This window comes from Mus caroli, unplaced genomic scaffold, assembly GCF_978045245.1.
Source record: "Mus caroli unplaced genomic scaffold, Mus_caroli_1 scaffold_4, whole genome shotgun sequence".
NCBI lineage: Eukaryota > Metazoa > Chordata > Mammalia > Rodentia > Muridae > Mus > Mus caroli.
In genome coordinates this window covers 153,126,963-153,154,956 of record NW_028227259.1, presented here as the reverse complement: position 1 = coordinate 153,154,956, position 27,994 = coordinate 153,126,963, and the positions used below count along the sequence as shown (strand labels likewise).

The window sequence follows — 27,994 nt, the reverse complement described above, 5'->3', positions numbered from 1 at the left end:
AAGTTATTTCACTAATCAGGACTCAGGGATGGGGGTTTCCTTAGGAAACATGTCTTTTGTGTACACTTATCCTGCTCCCATAGTTTGAGGGACTCAGCTGTGGCAGGGGTCTTGCCTTGTGGTTGTTTGAATATGCTTGGCCCAGGGAGTGGCATTTTTAGGGGGTGACCTTGTTGTAGGAAGTGTGTCACTGTGGGGGTGGGCTTAGAGAGACCTTCCTCTTTGTTGCCTGGAAACCAATCTTCTCCCTTTTGCCCTCAGAACAAGATGTAGAACTCTCAGCTCCTCCAGCACCAGGCCTCCCTGGATGCTGCCACGCTTCCTGCCTTGATAATGGACTGAGCCTCTGAACCCTTAAGTCAGCCCCAATTAAATGTTGTCCTTTATAAGAGTTGCCTTGGTCATAGTGTCTCTTCACAGCAATGGAGACCCTAACTAAGACACCTTGTCTAACATTCATGTCAAGGTCCACCAGGATAGGACTTGCCTAACATTCATGCCTTAACTTGCCAACCAGGATGTCAGTTATCCACATACATGTCTCTTTCTGCCAAGTAAGATGTCAATTCCTGGGGAGATTTTGGGAGTTTCGACCCCTACTCAAAATGGAAGTCTTATTCAAAATAGTTTCTTATATCACTTATGTTGGGGCATAGAGGCAGCTTATAAAAGATTATACACAGGTGCAGGAAGTGCTGTTGGGTGGTTGGTTCCTGTCCAAGCTTTTTGTGGGCAACTATACAAAGCAGTTCTACTGACTTCTATCTTGATGGGTTTCCAAGGGCGCAGAACATAACAGAATATATAATCAACGTGGGTATGAGAAAGTTTCCTAGTAACAGCAGAAACAACATATGAGAAAGTTTCCTTATAATAGCAGGCTAGCCAGGTGACAGTTACCTAGGCCTTAACATTCCATCTGGACCTTAATATTTTATCTAGACCTTAACAGCCACCACTGCCAGGCTAGATTTCTCTCTCTCTCTCTTTTTTTAAAAATTAGATATTTTCTTTATTTACATTTCAAATGTTATTCCCTTTCCTAGTTTCCCCCCCAAAAATCCCCTACCCCCCACCCCCAGCTAGATTTTTTTAAAAGATTTATTTTTCGATTTTTGTGTGTCTGAATGTTTTGCCTGCATGGGCACCATGTGCCTGCATCAGCCTGTTCCAAGATTCTGATACCCTCTTCTTGTTTCTATGGGTACTGCATGCACATGGTACACAGACACACCAGGAAGGCCAACTAACATAGACCCATACACAGAAGACGACGGCAACGACAACAACAACAATAATTGGGGTTGGGTGTTGTGGTGCTGAAGCAGAGGCAGGTGTATCTTTGTGAGTTCGAGTCTAGCCTGGTCTACAAAGTGATTTCCAAGATAGTCATGGCTACATAGTGAGCTCCTGCCCCAAACCAAACAGACAAACAAATTGGAGGTGTGTGGGTGGGTGCAGTGCTGGAGGGATGACTCAGCGTTTAAGAGCACTTGTGTTGTCCTGTCTACTACGCATAGATTTTGCCTACAGACTCGAAGCCTCCAGTGGCTCGGTAGAGTCCTACTTCAAAGACACCAAGCCCAGCTTTCCCTGATCACAATTTGAAAATTGTCATAACGAAACTCAAAGTTGAAACAAACAATCCTGCAGAGGCAGGTGGATTTCTGAATTCAAGACCAGCCTGGTCTACAGAGTGAGTTCCAGGACAGCCAGGGCTACACAGAGAAACCCTGTCTCAAACAAAACAAAACAAAACAAAACAAAACAAACAAACAAAAAGTCTGGTGTGAAAACAATCCCATTAGACAGTGGATTGGGCCCAGCAATGGGGAGGCAGACACAGGTGAGTCTTAAAACAAACAAACAAACAAACAAACAAACAAACTGGTAAACCAGCAACCCTAGCCAATCCCACCCCTGGGGCTCCTGCAGACAATCTGACAGCGCAGTATCCCAGGGCATCCAGCTTTAAGGCTAATTGGGACATAGCTTAGAGGAGCGCCCATTCCACCTGGAGAGCCCACCTCATGAAGGGCTCACCAGTTGGAACTGGTCATTTAATGAAACACTCATAGCTTTTTTTCAGGTGGGGACCGGATGTGGCATGAAGCACTTTAAAAATGTTTCACTTGATTGAGCCTACTAATTTTCCTTATCATGCAGGCCTGTCTTGTTTTGGAACGGTCTTCGGGCTAATTTTAAGTTTGTGATTATCTGGTCTTTGAGCTAAGTTTAAAGAAAATAATAATAATAATAATAATAGCATTTGAGGATTTAATAATAATAGGGTTAGGCTTGCATGCACTGAAGGGTCAAAGCTGTTTTAGAGCAGAAATGATTGCTCTCATTGCAGGACTTTCATATGCACACGTGAGCACACTAACGTCTACACACAATGTGTGAGAGAGACTTACTACCCCACATGATAATCATTCTAAGGCAAGAAGTTTGCCAGTCTCTGGGTTTCCCCCCTGCTGTGGTTTTCTCACATTGCTCTATGCAGAACGGCTATAGGCTAGCTAGACTTTGTTGTTACTATTTCCAGCATGAACACTCCACTCTGAGAGAATTGGCGTCGCGTTGTGTTCGGGGATGTTGACTTAACTAATTTCCAACAGAGTTAAAGATAACCTCTCCCTCTAAGCCTCTTTTTTTTTTTTTTTTTTTTTGCAACGTCATCGAGCGAGGTAAGGTTAACCCACCACAAGAAAAAGGGATCACAGTCAGGGAAGAGTCGCGGTTTCACCCGTGGAGCACGCAGGAGGAGAGAAGCTTGCAGTACAGCGGGGTCCGGGGCTCAGACCATGGGAGCCTGCAGGACCCGAGTTGTGCCTCAGAGCCGTGCGAGGTCTGGACTCTGCCTTGGGAACTGGAGTTCTCCCGAGTAAAACCCACGAAGAGCATCACAGGAGGCTGCGGGATCCGGGGAAGCCCTGCTCCCCGGGAGCCCACGAAGAGACTTCCAGGAGCGTGGAATCGATGGACAGACTGACAAGACAGCAAAGGCCAGGCTCTGGGAGGTCTAGGACTCCGTGACCGCCCCGCCTCCCCCAGCCTCCCTCCCCTTCCCCCACTACCTGAGGCTCTGAAGCTTCCCGCTTCCTGGTACAGACTCCTTGGATGCTTGCTTCCTCTCTCTCCCCTCTGACTACAACCCTCGCCTCTGCCCCTTCTCCCTCCCCCTTTCCTCCTTTATCGCCCCTTCCTCTATCCTCTCCCTATTTCATCTCCACTTCTTCCTTCCCCACCCCTTCCATCCTTTCCTCTCCTTTCCCCTCCCTCTCCCTTTCCTCCCCTGTCCCTTTCCTTCCCTCCCACCTCCCTTTATCACCCCTTCCTCACTTTTTCTCCGCCCCCTCCCTCCTTTCCTTTCCTCTTACCCTTTCTCCCTCTCTCCCTCTCTCCCTCTCCCCTCCTGGGACCCTTGGCTGCGCCTGGGTTTCGCTCACACACACTTGGCCCGAATGTGGTTCTTAAGAGTTCGGGTCAGAAAGTCTTAGGGGCAAGTTTGGGCTCGCGGCTCCCCTCCGCGTCCGCGGCTGCAGACCTGTGTCTAGGTCCCAGTCCGCCTGTGTCTGCGTTGTGATGTGGCGCTGGGCAGCCACACGTTGTATTTTGGAGAAAGGCACCAAGGGAGGCGGGAAAGCTGTCTTTACAGCCAAATCTGGTATTTGCATAGCTGTGCAGGAGAAGGTGGGTGTAATGATCAGGTGGCCTCAATAAAAGTCAAGATGAGACCGCCCAGGGAAGAAAGTGGGTGGTATTTCTGCTCTTAAAATTGATAGCGGCTTTTTTGGTCTTCGGCAATCCACCTTCCCAACTTGGGTGCTTGGAGCCTGGCTGTGATGAGGGCGTGTGCCAAAAGCCTGGTTTCCCTTGGGACAGCTGGGTCTCCCAGCCAGCACGCAGTAAAACTGACTGATGTGCCAGGCACCCAGCTAATTGCCTCTCAGACTTTACTGGCACCGATCTTTGTAACAATGTATGTGTCTCCTGTAGTCTCAGTTTGGCTAGATTGACCTGTGGGTAAGCTAAGGGGATTTGGCCATGGCCACACAACTCTTCCTGGTTCTCTGGCTCTCAAATCTGACCCCAAAATCGCTCCTATGACTTTAGTGTTTGGGAGGCTTTGGGCAACCTGGTCCAGCCCCAGACAGGCTGAGCAACAACTAGCTGAGAGTACACAGGCCAAGTAAGAGTTTTGCAAAGGATGTACTCAGCTCCGCTGCCTCTTCAACCCCCAGGGTGTTGCCCCAGCCGAGTCTGTGATTGGCTACAGAACTCAAGGCACCCTGCGGTATCTGAGGGAATTCCCTAGGGCACTAGAGTATCCTTGTGCAAAATGACTGCACTGTCCAACAAGGTTTTAAAAGTTGCCCAAATGCTCACATTCAGCAAAGACAGTACTGGATAATAAGGGGTTGACCCAGCTAAAAGTCTTAAAAGTTTGCAGCCATGCACCCAGTCATCTCTGATGGACTCTAGACAGAAGACATCTTGGAACAAACTGAGATTTCTGGCCCTGAGGCTATTTTTCAAGGTGTTTGCTTTGGAGATGAAAGAGGTAGATGCTTGGCAGGAGACAAGATGATGGGCCGTTGATGGTCCAACGTGAATGTTTGCCTTTTTTTTTTTTTTTTTTTTTTTTATAACCAGCATGTAGAAAACATCTGTGTAGTCGTGCATGCCCTTAGTTCCAGCACTCCAGAGGCAGAGGCAGGCAGATCTCTGAGTTTGAGGTCAGGCTGGTCAACAGAACGAGTTCCAGGACTGCCAGGGCCACACAGAGAAACCCTGTCTCAAAAACAAAACCAAACAAAAAAACAATAAAGAAACCACCTGGTCATGTTTTGCATCTCTGCTGGTTGAAAAGCCAGCACACCCCCCACCCACACACCCCCACACACCCAGAGGAGGTTGTTCTGCCTCTCTGGTTCTGTCTACTACTTAACACCTGCATGTTCCTCTCTGGAACACACCTTCAAACTCCCTCCCCAGCCACCCCCAGATGAGCTGACTTGACTTCCAGTTGGCTAAGGAAGAGAGTGGGAAAGCTGAGCGCACATCCTGTGATGTTCCAACGGAGTGAGCGCAGAGGGAAGTGTTCAGGAAATGATATGATAGCACCCCAGGGTGCAGAATGGTGGCTTATTTATTTTTTTGGAGACAAAAAAAAAAAAATATGTGGTCTTGCTGATACTGGAACTTTCTCTGTAAAACCTGACTGGTCTCAAACTTGCTGGAATTCCCCTGCCTCTTGAGTGGTAGGACTACAGGTGGGACCTGCCATGCCAGGCCTCCCCAGGAATGCTGGGAAATCCTCTTGGCCATTAGACCCTGTCATTATTTTAAGTTAAGAACTGAAGCCATCAATGAGGCCCTTACTATACCTTGATACCCAGAGTCTTGGTAGTGGAGGGCAGGAAGGGTCCTCTGTATTGCTTTACAACAAAATTGGCCATTTCCTCCAGGGGTGGCCAGCTCTTCCTTGATTTCATTATATTTTAAAAATATATATTTATGTGTATGGGATTTTTTTGCCTGCCTGCATGTCTGTGCACTACAGGCATACCTGGTGCCTATGGAGGCAAGAAGGCTTCCTTGGAACTGGAAATTCAGACAGTTGTGAGCCCCATGTGAGTGCTGCAGACTGACCTCTCAGCAAGTGGTCTTAACTGCTGAGCCATCTCTCTAGTGCCCCGTCCTGCCCCCACTGCTTTATAACTGGATTACTCGCCCCTAAATTTAGGACATTCTCTGTCTTAGGGTTTTATTGCTGTGAAGAGACATCATGGCCACAGCAGCTCTTATGAAGGCAAACATTTAATTGAGTCTGGCTTACAGTTTCAGAGGTTCAGTCTATTATCATCATGGCAGGGAACACGGCATCGTTCAGGCAGACATGGTACTGGAGGAACAGCCTCTTGATTGGCAGACAGCCAGGAAGAGCCTCTCCTTTCCACACTAGGCAGAGCTTGAACATAGGCCCTCGAAGCCTGCCTACACAACGACACACTTCCTGCAACAAGACCACCCCCTCTTAATGGCTCCCCTTCCCATGGGCCAAGCATATTCAAACCACCACATTCTCCATTCATGAAGACCTGGTCCTCATGACCCAATCACTTCTTATTAGGCCCGGACTCAGCATTGCTACGTGGGCAGTCAGCTTCTAACATCTGACTTTGAGAAACAGTGCCATGGCAGGGATAAAGTCCTTCCCTCTGCAAGTGCTGAGGCACAAAGCCACATTCCCACCTAGCGCCTGCTGCTCTCTGTGCTGGTAGCTGGCCTGTGTATCTCCATTGATTCCTTAGGTCCATCTTTCACTGTAGAGCCTCACCCCTTGCCTGGTAGGTGGGTGTCTCTCTGGATGCTGTTCTCAGTGTCATTCCCAGGATGCCCAGAGGCTCTGCAAAAACCCCCTGGCCTTGCAGAGACAATGCCTTTGGCGCCTTGTGGGTGTGAGGCAGGGGAGCTACAGGCTGTCTGTGGCAGAGCGCACAGGGAGCTCCTTGAGGTGTTCAGCACCTCTTCCATCATCTCGGGGAGCGTGAACTACTTCTGTATGCACAGGCTGCCACCGGCCCCTGTGGAAGAAGATGAACAATGAATAATAAAATCGAGACTAAGTTCTGCGTAAGTCTTGACAGCTCATGAAGCTGAAGATGGAAGGGATATGAAAGATAATGGCATTTTATCTCTTCATCTCACAGCTGTGAAAACTGAGGCCCAAGAAGGGGGCCTTGTGAAACCTGGCATCCCCCGGCTGCCTAGGTAGAGAGGTCCACCCTTCTCCACGGCCCAAGGCTGTTACACCTGCCATCTTCCCTCCTCCGAAAACAGCTATGGAGCAATATCAGTCCTCGACATCTTCCCACCTGTGGAGCAATATCAGTCCTCCGCGTGTCTTCTTCTCCTCCTATGCTTATTGTTTCCAGCTGTTCAAATTGGTTCTCTTAATAGTTAGTGGCTCCACCAGCCACTGAGGGTCATCACTCCTGGTAGTGCTGATCTAGAGAAGAGGCAGGGGATGCTTAGAAGCAAAATTACCAGTGTCCCCCTTGGTGCCCTGGGGGCTTCTGTGACTCCAGTCCCTGCACAGTGCCCTCACTAAATGCTACCCTGCAGAGTCGCCGTGAACCACGCACGCACTTGCCCTCTGGGGCTGGGAAGCTCTGACAAATGCTGTTTTCTGATTCAGCTGGCCTGGCATAGAGTGTTGTCTGACTGTGGCAGTGTTCTGATGGTGGATACTGTGCGTTTGGATCCTGCAAAGCCCTCCAGAATTCTGTGCACCAGTGGCTAAGAAAAACTCTTGGAACCGTTTTGGTGACACAGGCCTGTAACTCCCAGCACCTTGGGAGGCCATGGCAAAGGACTACAAGTTCAAGGCCCGTGTGGCCGACAGAGAGAGTTCAAGGTCAGCCTGGGAAATTTAGTCCCAAAATACAAAGGAGAAAAGGCCAGGACTCAGGGATCAGGCTCTGGTGTGGTATGTGTGTGGTCCCAAACAAACTCTTTAGTATAGAGAAATGACAACAGAACCCCTCAGAGATGTCTTAGGATGCAGACCAGGCTGGCCTTGAACTCACAGAGATCCACATGCTCTGCCTCCTGAGTGCTGGGATTAAAGGCCTGCTCCGCCACTCTGGTCTGTGTCTTTATATCAGTTACTTTTCTATTGTTAAGATAAAGCACCGTGCCCCGGCTTACACTTCCAGAGGGACAGTGGCAGGTGGGCATGGCAGCAAGGACAGGGAGCGGAGAGCAAACCGGAAGCGGGGTGAAGCTATGGATTCCCAAAGCTCTTCCTCCAGTGACGTACTTCCTCCGCCAAGGCCACACCACCGCAATCAGCACCCAAACTCAGAACCAAGTACTCAAATGTCTAAGCCTACCTGGGACATTTCCCATTCAAACTATCGTAACCTTACAGGTGGCCCAAGTGTGGTGGTCACACCTAATCCCAGCACTTGGCCGACTGAAGCAGGAGACTCCTGAGTTCAAAGCCAGCCAGGACTGCATAGCAGGACCTCTTCTTAAGAGGGCAGAAAACAGCAAAAGGAAAACTAACCCCCAGAACTTCCGTTTGAAAGTGGTTACCTTGGGCTGGTGTAAGCATGGAGGAAAACGTGAAATATATCCTTCCTCTTGAAGCCCCGTGGCTTTGACATAGTCAGGAAGCTTCCAGACAGCTAGGAGCCCTGCCTGAGGTCTACGGAGTGACCACCAGGCCACTCAGGACTACAGAGTGAGACCCTGTCTCTTAATAAACACACAAACAGCAGCAACAACAAATCAGCTCATTATGTTGATGTAGCATTCATCTGCTATTCTAAATAAGTCGATATGCGTATTTGACTTTTGTTTTACTTTCTGTGGTAAGAATTTAACAGTTTGTTATCAACAAATTCTCTTGGGGGATCGCAAAGTTTTTAGTCGTGAGGTATTGAGATCAAAATGTTCAAAAACTGCCAATCAAGACTATTTTCAGATTTAAATATCTCGGTTGCCGCTATAATTTGGATCTTGAAGATCTCTCAGGCCTTGGTTAAGTGCCAACCTGGGGCCATTACAGGGTGATGGGATAGCTCTTAAGAGGGAGGGCCGAGTGGGCAGAAATAAGGGTTGAGGGTGTGCCCTGGAAGGGGATACTGGGATTCCAGACCCTTTCTGCTTCCAGGCAGCTATGATGTGAGCAGCCCTGTCTGTATCCTCTCTGACAGAATGTTTTTGCCTTATCCCAGGCCAAGTGTCACAGGCCAACCAGCAATGGCTCAGGTACACTGTGAGCGGAAGTTGTCTTTTATTAGTAACTCTGTTTATCTCAAGTGTTTGTTACAGTAATGGAAAGCTGATCTTATAGATGGTAGTTCAACCCCTCCCCACAAATTCCCTTCCCAGAAGCCACTGTTGAGACTGTGTTTGCTCTCCTGCACTTGGCTTATGAATCATAGATGAAGCTGCCTTCCTGTACACACACACACACACACACACACACACACACACACACACACACACATTCCATTTCTCAAGCAGAAACTCCTGCTCTACAGAGTATATGTATACTGTGGTTGACTCTGGGCAGAGTGGAGGTGGAGACAAACATGGCTCCTGTCCTCACACAGCTTGCAATCTTGATTGCCAACAGGCAACGCTAATGTCTAAGAATAGCCCCAAATCAATTCACCATTACAAAAGTATTTCAGGACTGTAGAGATGGTTCAGGGGTCAAGAGCACTACCAAAGCAACTTACGGAAGAAAGCTTATTCGGCTTATGGTTCTAGGAGGAGAGGCTATAATGGTGAGGGAAGCCTGGCGGGGGGGATTGATCACACACACACACACACACACACACACACACACACACACACGTCAGCCAGGTACTCTCAAACTGTAGAATCAGCAGGAGACTGAGAGATCATATGTTCCATAGCAAATGTGGAACAAACAGAGCAAACACGAATTGAAGCAAGTCTATAAACCCCGAAAGCCCCTCTACCCTCAGTGACAAACGTCCTCCAGGAAAAGTGCCACAGCCTCAGACAGAGCCACCTATTGGGGCCCAAGTGCTCAAACACAGGAGCCTGTGGGGGGACATTTCTCATTCAAACTACCACACATGCTAAAGAATCAGTGGCTGATATAAAGAGAATATTATATCATCTCTTTAAAAGTTTCGCAGCCTGAGGTCCGGGAGGGTCTTGCTGTGTATGGTCGTCAGGCTGATTTGGAACTGGTGATCTTCCCGCCCGGATTTCAGGAATATGCCATTATACCCAGCTCTAAATTCCTTTAAGAGACAGGAGCAATTTAACAATTTAATGTGATAGGATTTAATAGATTATTATTAAACCATCCCAATGCATTTGTTTAGGGGGGCAAGGATGGGGCAAGAACAGGGAAGACCTTGCCACCCCAAGGCAGCTACCTGGTTTCTAGAAGTTTCCGGATCCTAGCAGGGACAACATGGCTTTGCAATCCTCCTGCCCCAGCCTCTGGCAGGGGTGGGGTTACAGATGTGTAGTAGGATTGAGTTTTTTCAATGAGACAGAACTCTTTTCTTTTTGGAAAGGGTACTAACAAAAACACAGTTCAGAGAACGTCCAATACAGGGCTTTGTATGCTTTTAAAACATGTATTCATTTGTTTATTGTATGTGTGTGTGTAGCTTGTGTGTGTGTGTGTGTGTGGTGTGTAGCTCAGAGGACACAGCTTGTAGGATGAAGTTCTCTTTCACCCTGTGGGTTCGAGTCACTAGGTTTGGCAGGAAGCACCTTTACCTGTGGAGCCAGAGCTGTCTTGCTGGCCTGTATTGTTTTGTTTATCAGATAAAACAGGTTGAGATAAGAGTGCTTATGAAGAACTCTGTTTCCCCATCTAGACAAAAGGGGCCAAACACCAACCTTGAGAGGAGCTAGGCAGCTTTTAGCTCTCATTCCTACCTGCTCTAAACAGACCAAGAGCAGAGATACCCAAAGTGCGTTGTGGGAATTTGTGACAATCTCTCTGGCTTCCTGATTAGATTTTTGCAAGCTACAAACCCCAGATGTTGGAACCACATGTTCTGTTAGCCTAGTGAGGAAAAAAAAAAGTCTTTCCTGGAATTCTGAATTTTTAAAACATTTAAAAAATACAAAGAAAAAAAAAAAAACAACCAACCCCAAAACCAAACATTCAGCGCACACACACCAGTCTGAAACCAAGCAACAGATAACTAAAACCGGGGCTACATAGGACTCTAGTTCCTAACTTCAGCCAGAATCTAGGATACAGTTTCATAGAAGGGAATTTAACTATATAGTAGACAGACAGTGGTTCCTAGGAGCAGTCCAGGGATGGGTTTTGTATGGAAATAGGCTCAGTGCTCAGGGGTTGGAATGTCTCTATCAATTCTGTCCCCGGGTATCACTTAAGTACTTAGGGTGAGTTCCAGTCTCACCCTAGACGCCTGCTTCCCTCGTATGCACAGTGATGGGTGGGGTTAATCCTATCAGACCAACATTAGGTTAGCATATACTTGCTTGCTTATGCGTTCGTCTGCTTTGGGAGCCAAGGTCTTAAAGACTCATTGTGTCTACTGTATCCCCAGCACACGGGGTGGCTAACTCAGACCTCAGCAAGGATTTTAAAACTCACTGTTAAGGAAGGAAGAGGGTTTAAAGAAATGCAAAGCCCCTCTTACCTAGAGACAAAGATCCTTGCTTGGCTTGAGAGCTGGGGGTTTTCTTCCCTTGAGTTTTCAAGCACTGGACACCAGAAATCCTGTTGCTGCCTAAAAAAATCCCTCACTGCTATTGAGGTCAGGGTGACCCGGACAGGACCTGGAGTTCCTGCTCACCCACTCAATCACTCCTGCAGGGCCTGACACCCAGTAAATAACCTGTACGTATTTGATTTAAGAAAAAAAAAGCACCCCACCCCCACCCCACCCCCGAAACAAGAGCCAGGGTGTTTGTAGGCCAGGAAATCCGTTCCTCTGCCTGCGTCCCAGCCTTTTCCATGCGCCTCCATTTGCTGAACTCACAGTGGATTCAGAGGCCAGGAAAGCGACACCTGCCGGCGGATGGCCGAAGTGCGGCTCGCCCGAGCCGGCTTCCTGCAGGCCAGACAGAAACTGGCCCTGGGCCAGGGCGCCTGCACGTGGTTTGCCTGTGCAAGCCCGTTCTTGATTCGGCTGCACTGGGCACAGCACGATCTCCTTCTTTGAAAGATCTTCCAAAAACTTCTCCACCAGGCATGTCTAGGGGAGCCCACAGGTCTTCTGGCTTTGGCCCTGGGTAACATCTTTAGTCAGCCTGCACCCCTCCCCCCAGGCCTACTGTTAAAAGGGTCTGGTGTGCCGTCTCTATATACCGCTCAGTGAATTCATTAATTTTAGCTCTACTAAATGAGTGGAGTCCCCTTTCCTGGCTCATTAGATCCCTCCCTGTGCTTTCTGTTCTGACTTGTAGTAGCAGAGAACACAAGCTTGTTTCTCCGCCATCGCTGGTCGTTTTTTAAAAGGTTCCCAGTCAGCAGGATTGTCCGCTGAAAAGCTAGTGTGTGGTAGCAGTGCCGTTCACAGAGGCTACTACAATTCAGCAAAAACGCATCACTTATAATTTACTACTTGCCTGGGCGAATGCGGGTCTAGCCTCAGCTTTATAATTACCCACTTTCATTGTCACCCAGGGCTGGAAGAGCAGCTCCTTTAAGGCTGGGAGACACCGGCCATCTATCTAGAGCTGCTGGTTTGGGGCTTGTCCCTCTAAGGAAGGAAGAGATTTGCGTTCTTGCAAGGCTGGCAAATGGGCAGGTTCTTCTAGCAGGGACGTTAAGGTGCCACCTACTGTCTAGGTGGATGGGTAGGATAGCCTGGGCTATTCTCTGCAGGTCAGAAAGTAAGTGGAGAGCTAGAAGTTAGTATGTGGGTGGTTGTTCTTCTCCCAGCTGCTGGGAACTTGTTAGAAGTGGGGATATCAAGGCACTGATGGGAAGACCATTGACTCTGCACTGAGCTTGCGTCTGCTCAGTAGGTCCCGCCCTTCTAAAGGCTAAGTGTGAAACCCTGGGAGTTCCTGCAGGTGGTTCTGGTGTTCTGTCAAACGTGACAAGGGGCTGGGTGTAGCTTAGTGGTACCGGACAGCTGCAGAGGCAACCAGCAGGGCTGGGGGGGGGGGGTATTCCTATAATCCCAGCATTCAGAAAGCTGAGGCAGGAGGATCGAAAGTTCAAGGCCAGCCTGGGCTCCATTGTTAGACCCTGTCTCAAACATCTGAAACCCCAAAGAGATAAGTTTACTAGCCTGTGAATTAGAGAAGGAAGCAGGGGGACTAGTGGGCAGACTCCAGGGAAAAGCTGGGCTGAAGCAGTAGAGTGTACCATCACCGTGCATGGGTGTAGAGAAGGGGAACCGGCTTGTGTGAGAGCGTGCTAAGTATACGCTATCTGAGCCACACTGAGTGCCAAAGTACAAAAACCACAATTAACTTAACGAGCTTAATTAGCTTTATTTTAGGTGCTGTGAGTTTAATGTGACTACAGGTAGGACATCCACAGATGGAGGGATCGCGTGAAGCCACTAGAAGTCAAAGCAAGAAGCATAGGTGTGGAGAGGACGCCCCCTCCCCCCACCTCCCCGTCCCCCCACTCCATGGAGGGAAGAGACGAGAGCAGTGTCTGGGTTCCAGTTCACTGGGGATGTCTGTGTTGCCGAGAGGAGGAGAGACAGCTGGGGAAGTCAACTTCTTGACTTCCCCGACAGGCGACCTGGGCGGAGAGGAAGAAAGAAAACCCTGTGTAGCATCACTGAGGCAGAGCGGCAAGACATTCCAGTAAGAGGAGTAGGGGAGAGCTGCCCTGAACTGTGCTTCAAACCAGCTGCCACCCAAACCTGGCTGAGAAAGCAGGCTCTTTTGTTTTGTTTTGTTTTGTTTTTTGTTTGTTTGTTTGTTTGTTTGTTTGTTTTCAAGACAGGGTTTCTCTGTGTAGCCTTGGCTGTCCTGGAACTCACTTTGTAGATCAGGCTGGCCTTGAACTCAGAAATCCACTTACCTCTGCCTCCCCTGCTGGGATTAAAGTCATGTGCCACCATGCCCGGCAGAAAGCAGGCTCTTAAGAGACAATAGAAAGGGTCCTGGAGAGATGGCTCAGTGGTTAAGGGCAGGCACATCGTGCTGCTCTCGAGTGCTGAGTTCTGTTCCCAGAGTCCAAGTGAGAGCCAACTCTAGCTCCACGGGATCTGACAGCCTCTTCTGGGTTCCATGGTCACCTTCACACGCATGCACACACAACCAAAAATCATCTTTGGAGAGCAGAAAATGTCAGAGAATATCTCACAAGGCAAAGACAATTTTCCCAAGACGTGTTGTTGTTGTTTGAGACAGGGTTTCTCTGTGTAGCCCTGGCTGTCCCGGAACTCTCTCTGTGGACCAGGCTGGCCTCAAACTCACAGAGATCCGCCTACCTCTGCCTCCCGAGTGCTGGGGTTGAAGTCATGTGCAACCACCTCCCACACTCAAGGCCTTTCAAAAGGACCATGATTATGAGAAGGAAGGGAGCAGTGAGGAACACTTGGCTCTCTAGGACCCGGGAACTAAAGAGGAACGACATTGGGAAACTGGCAGCTGAAGTTTGATCTGTAACATTGTACAGGTCCTAATTTCCTGATTATAACATAAACTATGTTAGGATTTAGCTGGGTGAGGGATAGATGGAAATTCAGTGTACTATAGTTGCCATTTTGAGATTATAACATAATTACTACATTTCTCCCTTGGAATTTTTGAGTCAAGGTCTTGCTGTGACCCAGGAACTTCCTGTCTTTTGGCTTTAGCCTTGGAATGTCTAGCTTTTTGCTTTATCCATCCCTCCCTCCCTCCCTCCCTCCCTCCCTCCTCCTCCTCCTCTTCTCTCTCTCTCTCTCTCTCTCTCTCTCTCTTTCTTTCTTTCTTTCTTTCTTTCTTTCTTTCTTTCTTTCTTTCTTTCTTTCTTTCTTTCTTTCTAATAAAGTCAAGTGTAACCCAAGATGGCCTCCAACCTACTCTGTAGACAAGGCTGGCCTTGAACCGCTGATCTTCCTGACTTTACCTCTCAACGGCTGGGTTCTGATTGCAGGTTTGTAGCCACCTTGCTGGGTTTAACCTGGGCTCTTAGTGTGGGTTTTCTATTAAGTCCAAAACACTCAGAAAGAAAAAAAAAATCATTATTTTGTATGTGTGAATGCCTTAGGGTTTGTGATGTAAAATACATTTCTTAGAGTAAACTGTTCACTTTCCTGGACTCTGGGAAGTCTGGTGTTGCCAGCCTGTGCCGGGCAGGGAGGAAGGCTCCTGGTTGGGGTAGGGGTGGGGGGTCTATGTTTTGATGCTGCCAAGAACAGGCTGCTGTCAAGAGATGGTTGCAGCTCTTGTTACCATAGTGTCTGGAGTGCCTCCCCGCAGCTGCTAGGTAGGGCCTCTGGAGTCTATAGTAAAAGGAGCTGGGACCTAGGAAGGCGAAGTACATCCTGGGATAGAGGCTGTCCCGGAACAGAAGCTATCACAGCCACTGTGGGGGATTTGGAAACCCAGAGGAGATAGTTATCTATGAGAGACTGTGGTAGGGAAATTTCTTCAATTTTTGTATGTGTGTGTGTGGGAGGAACCATAGTATCAGTCTTAAAGGCCACAGGCAGTGGCCTCTTTCAGTGTTGAGTTCTTCAAGCAACCCAAAGAATGAATGGGTCTGCTATCCCAGCCTCACCACCACACGCAGCTATGCCAGAGGGTCTCTGCTGGCGTGATACTGCCCCGCCCCCACTCCGGGAGACATCTGGGCATGCCTGGTGATATTTTCAGTTGTTATATTGGAAGGCACATCTGTGTACAGGCATCGAGTGTGACTGTTGAACACCCTGAAGTGGCAAAATAGGACTTCCCCGGCCACCGCTGTTGATATCTTGCCTTCCCGTCCCAAATATCGGTAGCACACAGGCTTAGAAAACCGTAGTTAGAGGAGGTGAAACTTCGAGCTGTCTCTGGTCCAGAAGTTGCCTGGGCGCTTTCACGAAGGCGCGGGTATTAACTTCCTGGCTTGGTTTCAAGTAGGTAATTATAACCTGCCTACCTGAAATTTACACTGAGTTTCAGTATGTGTCTGTCTTCGTGCTTAAACAAGCCAAGCGTGGCTGTATTCTCGACAACAGGGCAATATTCTGCGCCTGGATCGGTTACAGGTCAGCAGTGGGTTAAACAATCGGTCGGCGAAAGTAATTCAAAGCCTTCAGGGATTAAAAACCAGGAAAACAAGAAACCCGGGATATTATTGCCATTATTAATTATTAGCAAATATTACAGCGGTTTTGTTTTTGTTTTTGTTTTTTGACCACTCAGGATTCCCACAGGATTCCTATTGGTACTAAGGTCAAAAGCAGACACGTGACCTTCAGTCAAAATGTATAGAGCCTGGAATTAATAAGTGAGCTGTTAAAAGCAGGGCACTCTCTCCAGTAACCGTCCAGGAGCCCCAGAGCCTGGGAGAAGCTTGGCTCTGGGATGTGGAGCTTCAAAGCAAATCTCCAATCTTTGTTTGTTCTTGCCGTTCCCCCCGTTTAGAAGGGAGAGGCACATACTTGTCTGTTGCTTCCAGGCAAGAGCAGATTCTGAAGGCATTAAATAGAGCCTCACTTCCAGTGAAGCCGAGAACCTGGAACAAGTTAAGGGAAAGGCTCCGGCTCTCTTTTCCTGTCCACCCCAAAGACGACAATCATTTACAGTGGCAAAATTTAAAATCTGAAGTTGTACTTGACACATAGAACAGCTGTCATTCTGAAGCCCCAAGAACTTGTTTGGAAAACTGATTCCCCATCTTTCCCCACACCTAACACCATTTGGATGTTAAACACGCTGAAGGCCCTTAGCATACAAAAGGCAGGTACTTTGTGTTGGTTTATTAATATTCTCTAGGATTTCTATCTTTACAGAAATAGTATCTACTTCATGTCAGTAACATGGAGTTTTGGCAGAGTGCAACTTTGGGAATTTTGAATAGTGGATACCTATTATGTGTCTGTTGGATACATTTTGATTACATAGATTTGGGAGCTAGGGAGCTAGCTTGACAGTTAAGAGCACTGGCTGCTCTGGAAGAGGACCTGGGTTTGGTTCTCAGCACCCACATGGCAGCTCAGAGCCATGTGTAACTCCAGTTCCAGGGGCCCAACAGCCTCTTCTTGCTTCCTCAAACACCAACATGCACATGGTACATAGACATACATGACAGTATATCCATACATGTAAAATAAATGTATGTATTTTACGTATCCCTGCCATCAGACACACCAGAAGAGGGCATCAGATCCCATTACAGATGGTTGTGAGCCACCATGTGGGTGCTGGTTAACCACTGAGCCATCTACACACACACACACACAGGCCCAAATGAATACCTTTTAAAAAGTATTATGAATATGTTTTAAAATATCTCCTGGCACCATTTTTTTTTTGAAATCTGTATTTATTTATTTTTTCTTTCTGGTATAAATGTGGCCTTTTGGGGTGGAGAGATGGCTCAGAGGTTAAGAGCACCGACTGCACTTCCAGAGGTCCTGAGTTCAATTCCTAACAACCACATGGTGGCTCACAACCATCTGTAATGGGATCTGATGCCCTCTTCTGGTGTGTTTGAAGCCAGCTGCAGTGTACTCATTTACCTAAAATAAATAATTCCTTTTTTTTTTTAAAAAGGTGGCCTTTTGTCTACCTGATTCATTCACATGTGTTCTCAACTAAAAACATGTATTTTGAAGTTGCAGTACAGAGAGGCAGAACTTTTAGCCAAGGGGCAGGAGTCTGTTTCCCAAAGCAAACTGATGGTTCTCGGACAGAGCCCCTAAAGCTGGGCTACCCTGGGACCAGGAGTCCGTGTGGACCAGCTCTTCCACAGATGTTGATCTGAGTCCTAAGTGTGTGTGTGGATAACTCTTAGTTTACCATCACTTCTTGGAATGATTAGGCTTGCTGCCCCTACTTTACAGCTGGAGAACCAGAGGCTGGGAGGGATTGGGAAACGTCACCCACAGTCACGGCAGAGAACAGGGCTAGAACTTAGACAGCTAAGTTCCTTTCTTAAACACGAGTCAAATTATCTCTTCACCTGGGAGTCTACTCTTGGCTCTCTAAGCTTAGCAAGGCAATCGTCAAGCCTAAGACTAATGGAGTCCTTGGGAAGCTGGGACCGGAGGATTATGTAGTCAAGTCTAGCCTGGGCTAATGTACTAGAGAGAAAAAGAAAGCCAGATAGTTGTAATTCCAGTGGTAGTTGTAATTCCAGCTCGTGGGGGAGGCATGGTGGGAGGATCATGAACCAGAGGCTAGCTTAGGCTACATAGCAAGATCTTAGCCACCTGTCACCCCTACAGTTTAGTGCCAGTACCTGTCCCCCTTGTCTTCTTGTTCACTGCAGCTGTGGGAGAGGCGTAGGATTGGTTAGCAGATCGACACTTTCAAGTACATGTATTCAGGGTTACCTAGGACCATTTTGCATCAAGTTTAAAACACAGCCATTTGCTAACAGATCGTTCTGGGCTTGTCAGACTCGTGGCAACTTGTTGACCCAGCCCGGGAGGCCCTTTGGATCAATCCCCTGCCTGTATTCTAACCCTCCTGGCATTCTGTCCCCGAAGCTATCCCAGGTGTCCTGTCCCATTCCCTTCCAGTAGGGTTAAAGGCAAGTGGTGGCCTCTGCACAGACAGAGCCCTGAGGCCTGCTTCCTGTGTTCTAGGCTGAAACTCAGATCTGGCAGCTCTGTGCCAATGACTGGCTGAGTAGCTGAACTCAGGCCTCACATGAGAGATGCTTGCTCTCACATCATTCTAGGTAAGATATAGTTCATGTGCTTCAGACTTCTAGACCTTTCCTCTGTGTGGGTCTCTCACCCCTGGACAGGCCTGGGCTACCACTCAGTGATAGAACATGTACCTAGAATGCCCAAAGGCATTGGGGGGTGGGGGAGTGGAGTATTAAAACATTTAAAAGTGGTGGCACCCTGGTGTCCTTTTCCACATTGCCTTCTCTTGCATCTCCTGTCTTCGGTCTTTTGTCTTCCAGGGAGAAGCTTGCCCTGATAGTATCTACCGATTGACATCCCGATATCAACACCTTCCATGCTCACACCGCACCCCCGGGTGCCCCTCACTTCCTCTGCATGGCTGGGCAGCCTCTCACCGCTGTGTTCCCTCATTCCACCTGCGAGTGGGGAAAATCAATATTTTCGAGGAATGAATGGACATGTCTTTCTCTGTCAGGTGAGCCTACTTAAGGAGACAACTCAAGTGAGAAGAAATCTTGGCTACTGAAGCTTAGGATGAGCCAAGTTGGAAACACCTCCAGTCCGTGTGCAAGGCAGCAGAGGGGTCACGTGACCGGCGCATCTCCGCTTCTCCTCGTGCTTCGTTGTGTTTTGTTTTGTTTTTTTCCCCCAAAGCTGTGGGGGTCGAATGACCCTTTCACAGGGGTCACGTAAGATGATCGGAAAACACAGATACTTATGTTACAACTCATAACAGTAGCAAAATTACAGTCATCAAAAAGCAATGAAATAATTTTCTGTGTGTGTGTGTGTGTGGGGGGGATCGCTACAACACGAGGAACGCTATAAAAGCATCACAGCATTAGGAAGGCAGAGAACCCCCCTGGCTTAGAGGTTATAGTCCATTAAGGCAGGAACGGAGGCAGAGCCTGAAGCAGAGACCATGGATAAATGGTGAACCCAGGGCCACCTGCCTAGCAGTGAGCCGGGCCCTCCTTCCTTAAATAGCAAACAAACAAACAAAACAAAACAAAACAACAACAGAACCCTAACCCACAGAGATCCGTGTATCAAGTTGACACCCGATGAAGGTGGAAGCGGGAGACAGATGTGTTGCACAGTAGTAATAGAAGTCTCCCGTATCCGACCTGCCTCTTAGTTTATGAGCGAATCCTGGAGATTGCTCACTGTTAGTAGGGACAGTGCTCCAAGGCCATCCTTATCCTTATCACCAGTCCAACCTCGTCCAGGGAGCCCCGTGGAATGTTTGCGGCTTCCTGTCTTCCCTTTCCCCTTAAGCTTCCTCCGGTCTTCCTCTCTCACATTCCAGCCCAGCTCCCATGCTCACGCTTCTTCCGGATTTTTCAGAACTTCCTACAAAATCTACTAAAAGGTGAGAAAAACATGACCCATGCAGACAGACCAAGACCGGTTCTTCTCAAACCGATGATCCCTCACTGATGGCGGCAGCAAGGAACAGGCCATAGCTGTGGCTGACCTTGTACCTTCCCCCTTACACACTCCCATGTTTTCTTGCCAGCTAATCTCTCTCTCCAGTGGCCAAAAAGCTGAGGAGGGCGGGGATGCACCCACGAAGGCCTCGGGTACCATCAAACCAAAGCTAAAGGACAGGAAGATGGCATTGTGGGCTTTTCATCTCCAAGGACATTGAAGGGGTCATCTTCAAAGAACTTATCGTTCCAAAACAGGCCAAAGACTGAGATTACCAGAGGCTAGTAATATTATGTGGTAGGATATTGTCCATATACAACTTGGTGTGTTGATATTTTATGCAGACACGTGAGTGGCATGGAGAACATTTACACGGCTTCCTGACTGTTGTGTCCACCGGGTCTCCAGAGCCTTTTCGTCTTTCCAGTGAAATTTCTTATCTGCCAAACACCGGTTTCTCTCTGTGCTTTCCCCCTCCTAAGCCTCCAGGCACCGCGTTCTCCTCTAGACCCCTCATAGAGGGAGAACTGTATAACAACCACAGGGAGTGATAGAGTCCATTTGCTTAGCACGGTGTCCAGGTTCTTCTATGCTGCGCCAGAATCTTCTTCCTTGTCAAGGTTTGGTTAGCTACACCTTTCTGTTGATGTGCTACAAACAAACAAACAAACAAACAAACCCATGACCAAAAGCAGCTTATGGAAGAAAGAGGTTTTGGTTGTTGTTTTGTGTTGTGTTTGTTTTGTTTGTTGTTGGTTTTCTTGCTTCTGGTTTCTGGTCCCTGGGGAACCAGAGCCCATCATGGTTAGGAGGCATGGAGATCTTGGACCACCAGCAGAGAGTGGGAGGCAGAAGGAGGGCCAGCCTATAAACTCCGAAACCCCACCCTCGGTGACATGCCCTCTCCAGCAAGCCTGCATGCTTTCTCAAACATCGCCACAGCTGAGGACCAGGTATTCAAATGGCTGAGCCTATTTCACTCAAACCACCACAAGGCCGGATATTTAGCATATTATATTTCCTAGCTCTACCTTGTTTCCTATCCATCCAAGAATGGGCACCAGGGATAACTCAAACGATGCTGCAAAGACCGAGCATACAGATCCTTTATGTCTTTTGAGGCTAGGCCCTGCTGTAGTTTGAATATGAGAAGCTCCTTCCAAAGGTCCTGTTTGGCCCAGCCAAAGCAAGGGTCTCTCTCTACACCTTTCAGCAGTAAATACGAACGGTGTTGAGATCACATCAACCACACCTGAACCCCAGGCACTTTGGGCAGGCCAGTGGGATCCTCCACAGGTGCCTTGCAGGTTGGCTATGGAGGAGCAGGGGTAAGGATGCTTCCTTGGACTCTCAAGCTTGAGGCACAGTTCACGCTAGGACACACCTGTCATTCTCCCAGTCCTGCTGCCAAGAGCAACCAGACCCTTATAAATGAAGGTGCATGACAGCCTCCTGAGGCTGACTTGAAGGGTCCCTAAGAAACGAGGTCACACCTGAGCCTTCCAGAAAAGGTTGAATTCTGGTTCTCCATGTCCTTTCTGTTGCTATGGTAAAAATACCATAAGCAAGGCACCTTAGAGAAGGAAAAAAAAAAAACATATTTGGGCTTCAGATTCAAGAGTCCAATAGAAGGGGGCAGAGCCCCAGGGACAGGAGCAAGAAGCTGTGTGCTCACATCTGGAGGCACAGCACAGAGCAGACAAAGACAGCGTGGAGTCTTTAAACCCTCCAAGCCCCTTCAGAGTGACACACTTACCCCATCCAGGCGGTACCTCCTGAACCTCCCCCAAAGCACCATGACAAATCCATGAGCTTGTGGGGGGGCATTCTTGTTCAAACCACTACACCGTGAGTCAGCTGGCATATCCGTGAGTCTTTTGAGCCAGTAGAGCAGGGCCCTTGGCAATGCTAGGAGAACAGAAAGGGGCCTCTCAGACTGCACGAGCTACTTCAGTCTGGGCCAGGTCAGGCCAGGCCAGGCTGGGCCCTGGAGATCTCTGAAGTAAAACCCCAAGAAGGCAGGCTTGCTCTGTCTGTCTGTCTGTCTGTCTGCCTGCCTGTCTGCCTGCCTGCCTGACTGACTGTCTGTCTGTCTGTCTGTCTCTGGTTGTTACTCCTGCTATCGAGGCTCCTGCAGTAACAGCTAGCAAGCTGTGGAATGAATTCACCACTGAGAACTTCTTGGCCTGGGCTGGAGAAAGGGTCGCCTCAAAGGAAGAGACAGGTATGGGAACCTCCCTCAGCAGTCCCACCTGGGCAGGGCATCTGTCCTGTTCAGTTGTGTGGTTTTTTTTTTTCCTGTCTGCCGGATCTCTTGTAATTGTCAACAAAGAGAAAGCTAAACATTGCAGGGCTCCCTTTGCAGGGGCGTTGGACAGTTCTAAGACGCACACAGTAAAGATATCTTGGTGGGGGGAAAGGCCCTCTGGAGGCTAATCTGCATATATTTTCATTCATATGCATGCATATAATGTCTCCTATGAAGCTTCTTCCAGACGCTGAAAATAAAAATTCAACTGTTAATATTTTACAAATTAAAAGGCAGGAGGAGCCACAAAAGACCTTTTCATTTGCAGTTTAAATTTAAAACTAACCATACAGCCTTTTTCTTTTCCCTCCCTTCCTCCCTCTCTTTCTCTCTCTGGGTTTGATCCTAAGACCTTTAATACATGGAAGCCAAACACTCTTACTATTGTATTAGAACCTTAATACTGGGTGGGGGATAGGTCGTAGGGTGGCGTTGGGGGGTGGGGGACGACGGCGACGACGACACAGGTTCTCATAGTGTAGCCCAGGCTGGCCAGGAACTTGCTATGTAAACTAGGTTGGCCTCAAGATCACAAATTTCTATGTGCCTGTGCTTCCAGGAGTGCTGGGATTAAAAGTATCTGCCTCCAAGTTCTATTATTGTACACTTTTTATAAACGTAAAAAGAACCTATTCGAGGCCTTTTCAGGGAGAAAGAAGAGAAAGGCGTGGTAAAAAAAAAATCGCCTGTTGCACGATAGTTTTATCTTTTTGCCCCATAAGGACTAGTACAGTTTGGCAAGGCTGGGCTTTGCCTTTTGCCAAGATGCTTTTTCTAAAGAGAAAACGAACTCTCACTTTGGAAAACAGCAAGTCCTGTTTGTTTTCTGTTCCTTTAGAAGTCAGCCCCGGAGCGGCTGGCTGGCAGCGGCGAGCACAGCGCTCTGGCGTTGTGTAACCGCCAGGCAATCACGTTGCACCCACCGCTTCCACAGACTTGTAACTGCAATAATAAGCAGGAGCTTATTCAAAGAGGAGAAACCATCCCAGCCGGCTCCAAGTCACGTGTCCAGGTCACGTGGCCTGCCAGACAGCGAAGGCGGCTGGCAATCATTAACTAATGCTTTCTCCCAGGGAGAAAAATGCTGGCTTTAAGGAGGCCCGGACGTCAGAATTGCAATAGAAGGTATCCGGGGTGGGCGGGTGACTTTATTCTCGCTAAGTGCTTTCTAGAGGAGATGGCGGAGCCGGCAAACAGAGCCCCTCGCCCCCTGCTTTCTCTAGAACTTGCAGCCTTGCGCGGCACCGCCTGCTTTTGCAGCCCTGGGTAGCTAGGGCCACAGCATCAGCAGCCTAGGAGCCAGTGCGCCTCCCCAGTGCTGCTGGGACCTCAGAGAAGTTCTGGGTTAAAACTTAAGCGGAGAGCCAGGTTTCTGTGCCTTAGGAAATTGGTGCCAAGGGTTCCCGGAGACGATGAGAGGGAGGAGGCACGTCAGCCTGTGGGAGCTCTGGCAGAGTTTTCATGACACCTAAGTCTTGTGGTTGATGAGACCGACCAGGCAGGCAGGCCTGGCAGGCGGTTTCCTCTTTCTCCTTCTCTAGGCTGGGTACTGTTCCTGGGTGCTTCTAAAATCTGTGACGTAGAGTTGAGTTTGATGTTAGCGTAGAAGTGAAAAATAGCGAGTGGGATGGAAAGTGACCAAGCTTTGTTGGAGGGAGTGGGTACAGCACAGAGAAAGGGACTTTAGGGAATAAACAAACAAAGGAAGAAGCACGGGCTTTTAAAACCTCACATTTCTACTTTTCACATTGTGCAAACAGACCTTTCCCCAATCACTGTGTAATGAAGATTCAGTCTTATGCAGATGGATCTCTGTGAGTCTGAGGCCAGCCCTGTCTATACAGCAAATTCCAGGACAGCCAGGGCTACCTAGTGAGAGCCTATCTCAAAAATAAATAAAAAGATGACCGGAGGTATCCGGTTACCTCTATAGCCCACCAGTTTTAAATCTACTTAGTTTACTCAATGGTTCTCGGATCCCATGAGAATACTTTTGCAACAATGTTCTTCTAATTCCTTTTCCTTTGGGTTTGTACTCAGTAAGGAGACTTAATTATAAAAATTGATTATTCTTGAGTTCTATTTGTTGTTCCATACATGCAGTAAAATGCCATGTTTCCTTTATTTCATTTTATTTTTTTTAATTAGGTATTTATTTCAGTTACATTTCCAATGCTATCCCAAAAGTCCCCCACACCCTCCCCCACCCACTAAATGCCATGTTTCTTAAATTCCCCAAAAGTCCGAGATGCATCTTACAAGAATGGGCTTTAATTCAATCTGTTGATTTAGACTGGTTTTAATAAAGTCATCTTAGTATGCTTTCAATTGCTTGGATAAAACACCATGACCAAAACCTACTTGTGGAGAAGAGCGTTTGTTTCGGTTTACAGCTCCCTGGTCACATCATCACTGAGGGAAGTCAGGTCAGGAACCTGAAGACAGGAAGCAGAGGCCATGGAGGGATGTTTCTGACTGGCTTGCTCCCATGGCTTGTGCAACCTGCTTTCTTATATCTCCTGGACCTACCTGCCTAGGAGTGGCGCTGCCCACAGTGGGCTGTACCCTTCCACTTCAGTTACTAATCAAGGAAATCCCCCAAAAGGCTTGCTGATAGGCCAGTCTGATGGGGGCATTTTCTCAACTGAGCTTCTCATATTCCAGATGACCTGAGCTATGTCAACCTTGATGTAACAACTAGCCAGTGCACCCAAACCACTGTAGGATTCTAAGATAATATTGAAATATTGTGGCTTTAATTGATGATACTGCGTGGGCAAAACTGAGGTCATGATTTTATTTTATTTTATTTATTTTATTCTAGATAAGAGTCTCATGTGATCCAGGCTGATCTCTCTGTAACTTCCAATGCTCTTCCCTCTATTTCCCAAACTCTGGGGTCATGGGCACGCATCCTTGCATCCTTATACCTGACTAGTGTCTCATCTTAGCTGCCATTGCTGGATTATTGAGGGAATGAAAGAGGATGAAAGGAAGATTCTAGTGAAAAGAGAGTATGCCATGGAAATGTGATCCAATATTTTGTATTCCTTCAGTGAGTTGAAGCATAAAAAAAACCAAAAACAAAAACAACAACAGAAAATCTAGAAAGCCAAAGCCTGGCGTGAAGGAAATAGAGGCCAGAGAGGACCAGGAGTCTTCCAGGCCTGGTGGAGAACAGCTTTAATCAAGCACTCACAAGGCAGGGGCATGTAGACCTCTGTGATCTCAAGACCGTCTGGTCTGTGTAGCTAATTCCAGCTCAGCCAGGGCCACACAGAGAGACCCTGTCTTCAAAACAAAGCAAAACAAAAACCATGACAAAGGAAAACAAAAATCCCCACAAACACCAACAAAAAGAGGGTCGGGAATTTAGTGCCAGCTTCAAGTCAGTTTTAGGCTAGCCTGGGCTACCTGAAACCAGGCGTCGACAAAACAAAACAACCCATCTGTTAATCCCAATAACAAGCTATCTGTGACAAAGGTAGACTCAGAAGCTTGTCATTCGGAGGAGCGCTGTGTATCCATCCAGGTATGACTGAACTCCATCCACATGCAGGGTGTGGGTACCTCGTACGTCAGCCTCACATCCCCCAGTGCATCACCGTCTTGTATACAACAGTTTGCTGTTTCGCTTGGCCTCAGACCTGGACTCCTTAATGAGCCCACAATAAGAACAGCTGCAGTTTTCTTGTTGTGGTCTTTACAGGAGGGTTGAGTGCTGAGACGGAGTGCTTAGGTCCCCGGAGTGTGGACAAGTGTCCACACTTAGTCTCTACCTGACTTCCGTGTCTTCTACTCTGTCACCACTGGTCACAGTAAGAGCCCAAAGCACCTCACTGACAGAGGCTTCTTTTTGTTGTTGATAACCATCTCCGTGCAGTCCTGGCTGTACTGAAACTCACACCGTAGACCAGGCTGGCCTCGAACTCACAGAGCTCTGCCTGCTCTGCCTCCTGAGTGCTGGGATTAAAGGCTTGTGAGCTACCACGGCTCAGCAGAGGGTTCTATCTATAGTTGCTTCACTCAGCCTGCTTGGGCAGAAGAACATCATTGCAGAAGGGAGCCACTCACCGTGTGGCCAACCAGGAAGCAGGAGAAAGGAGGCAGCCATCTTAGGTGATTAAGAATCATCAAGGGCTAAGAGGCGGCTCGGTGGTGTAGAGCACTTGTTGCTCTTTGCAGAGACCCGGATTTGATACCCAGCACATGCGTGCCGGCTCACAAACACCCATAATTCCAGTTCCAGAGGACCTGATGCCTTCTTCTGACTTCTGTGGGTACCAGGTACATGATGCACATACATATATATTCATGAAAAGCATCCGTGCACATCAATAAATAGACTAAAAACAAAAATCTCACCAATGACGAATTGATAGTGGTGGACGGTCATATATATGAACCTGCGGCCGGGCCTGTGCACACGCCTCTGGGTGGCCCTGCAGTGCGCGGGTCTGAAGTTCAGGTTTGAATAGCTTCATGGCAGATCTCTTCTAGGCACTCAATGTGTATCTTAGGGTTATTCTCAAGGGCTGGGGCTGGAGCTTGATGAGAGAGTCATGGCCTAGTTTGTGCAAAGCACTGCGTTCATTCCTGAGACACGTCCTCCCAAAATCTGGGGTTCAAACAACTTAAAGGTACTTGCGGTAAGCTCACCTGGACATCATATATGGGATAATTGTCCGTTATAAATTTCAAACAGTAAAAAAAAGTCTCTTCCGGGATTGCAGGACTCAATCCCGGGAAGACTCCTACCTCCAGACTAACACTTGAAAGATAAAGAATGAGGGAGCTACAACCTCTTGCAGAATTCTGCCCAGCACTGACAGCCTCAACGCCCACCCTCTGCTTCTCAGGATGACCCTGGGAGCGCCTGAGTTTTCCTTTGCTCAGTGAGGGAACCCCTGGGTTTCAGAGTATCTCCTGCTGGCACACTGGGGAAGACTTTTAAAGCTGTATTTAAAAAACCAAACCAAACCAAACCAAACCAAACCAAACCAAACTAAAACAAAAAGAAAAACAAACCATTCATCTGATCCATGGCGCTGTTGCCTGGCTAGGGCAAGCCTGCGTGCGGGGGCGGGGCGGGGCGGGGCGGGGCGGGGCGGGGCGGGGTGGAGTGAGGGGGAATCAGAGGAGGTCAGACCTTCAGTTTCTCAATCCAAGAGTGTGGAATGATTCTTGTTTCAGTTTTACCTAGTGTAGCTCACTGTTTGCAAGTCAGGGAACCGGCCCCAGGCTCTGGGCCCAGATTGAAAGCCTTGCTCCTTTCCGAAATGCAAAAGTCTCTCTGGGTTTTATCTCCTTGCACTCTGACCTTATCAACACCACACTCCATTCTTCCAGGCCTCCCCAGAGACGGCCTCTTAAATATGCCACTGGCCTTCGCCCTGATGTCTCACCCACCAGAAGCACTCATTCTGTTAAATCACTCACTCAGCTTGTCGGGACAGCATTTTAGACTTTAGCAAGACCAACCGTTTGTGGGGAGCCTGTGAGCCCAGACACTCTGTAAATGCACTAATTAGCTCAGTGGAAAGAGCCCAAGAGCAGGCAGCAACATCTCCTTCCCAGAGGGAAGCTCACTGCCCAGATTCTCCAAGATTCCAGTTCAGGGAAAGGGATGGTCAAGCAGTGGGAACTGATTTCCCAGATCGGGGCTTTTTAGCCCCAACACCACTGATGTCTGGGGTCTGAGTGCGTGGGCAAAAGGAGCTGTCTGAGCCCCATAGGCTATTTTTGCAGCCTCTCTGGATACAGCCTAGTCATCTGCTTTCCTCCCCAAAGCTGTAATAAGCAAAAATGTCCATGGGGCTGGGAACATGGCTCCGGTGGCGTGCTAACCTAGTATGTGAGTGAAGTTTGAATCCTGGCCTGCCTTTTAATCAGCTGTGTGACCTTGGAGAAGTTACTTTGCCTATCTGTTCCCTGGTCTTCTTACTTGTAATGTGGG

General features: G+C 48.2%; 2 long non-coding RNA genes across 2 annotated transcripts; one reads left to right on the top strand and one right to left on the bottom strand.

Annotated features, from left to right (window-relative positions):
- Positions 1-2,582: 2,582 nt before the first annotated feature.
- LOC115031082 (uncharacterized) lies at positions 2,583-19,048 on the top strand. The gene is made up of 3 exons (XR_003836649.2): positions 2,583-3,108; positions 18,252-18,346; positions 18,578-19,048. It is a non-coding gene; the product is annotated as an uncharacterized LOC115031082 (long non-coding RNA).
- LOC110295203 (uncharacterized) lies at positions 5,811-11,569 on the bottom strand. The gene is made up of 3 exons (XR_002378024.3): positions 11,193-11,569; positions 6,885-7,018; positions 5,811-6,593 (listed from the first exon to the last, which is right to left on the bottom strand). It is a non-coding gene; the product is annotated as an uncharacterized LOC110295203 (long non-coding RNA).
- Positions 19,049-27,994: the final 8,946 nt, after the last annotated feature.